Raw genomic sequence first — 1430 nt, forward strand, 5'->3', positions numbered from 1 at the left:
CTACATTTACTAAAAATATTTAGCTACTCTAGGTTATAGCTTGTAACATCTATTGATTGATGATTTTAGATCAAATTTGACATAAATAATTAATTTGCATTTTATTTATCATCACTGTCAGATTAAAGTATCTCCTAAAATAGAACATACAAACACAAAGAAAGTAAGAAATCACCATAAGTGGAACAACTATCTTTACATGGTCATCAGTGAACAGTTTAAGCCTCATTTGTCTTTTTATGAGCCCTTCAGTCTGTGCAGTATTGATAGCGAGCCTACCCTTGTTTCTACAAAGCTTTGTTTTACCATGTCATCCTAAATCCAGGCTAAAGGCAACCTGACACAAACGTGTGTTTCAGTCGGTTCAGGCAAAACACAGCTTGTCATTTATTCCCTGGCTTTTATTTATTTATCCAAAGCTATCCTTCCGGACTCCTGCGATAATATTTATGTTACCCCAAAACACTACACTATACAAGTTGCTACAAAAACTTATCTTATTCCATATTTATATATTTCCACATTTATTTATGTTGACTGTATGTTTGTCTACATGTAGCACCTTATCACCACAGCAAATTCCTCGTATGTGTAAAACACTACTTGACAATAAAGCTCCTTCTGATCCTGAAAAGACATCTGCAGGCTATTAAGATACTTGGTTTTAAAAAAACGCTGCATTGCTTTCCTCCGAATTGGACATATTTGAGAAAGGTTACCTGAAGTCTTTGTGAAAGCATACCTTCTGATGATACCTAAGCTAAATAATAAGATGCATGTTTTGAAATCATGTTAATCATCAATAAGCTATCTTTACATTGTGAATAATGTTGGCTGATAATGACAAAATTAAATCGGTTTAATCAGTAAAGGTTGAAATTTATTTTACTGTGTAAACCACACAACATTCAAAATTATTATGAACAACCAGGATAAATAATCTGTCAGACTATTTGTGAGAGACAATTGATTGGAGTCTTTACTACTACTAGATATTTGACTTAATACTTTGAACAATTAGGAATTATGTTAAAACCATTAAAACCAGTAAAGGTATTTAAAAAATAATGCAAAAATATAATTACGCTCATTTTAATGAACAACTGTAACCAATATAGCCTAAGTACATCAGTGTATGTGCGTCTGTGTGAGGCTCCAGCTGGTGACGGTCATCACTCGTGGGCCAGTCCATCGTAGGGTGAGTGGAAGTTCTTGGGCAAAACCTTCAGTTCTTGGGGCTGTTTGAACTTCAGCTCTTTAACTGGCTGGCTGGAAGCGCACAGTGGGGCTGCTGTGGTGATACTCTTCTTTTAAGAGATGGGGACAGATAGGCTTCCCAGTCATCTGAGTGGTGCCATCCACGTTGTATCTAGTGGATGGAAGAATTTAAAAGGGAAAATAGGGACAGAATTTTAATAGATTACAAAGTA

Source organism: Micropterus dolomieu, unplaced genomic scaffold (assembly GCF_021292245.1).
Source record: "Micropterus dolomieu isolate WLL.071019.BEF.003 ecotype Adirondacks unplaced genomic scaffold, ASM2129224v1 contig_14790, whole genome shotgun sequence".
Taxonomy (NCBI): Eukaryota; Metazoa; Chordata; class Actinopteri; order Centrarchiformes; family Centrarchidae; genus Micropterus; species Micropterus dolomieu.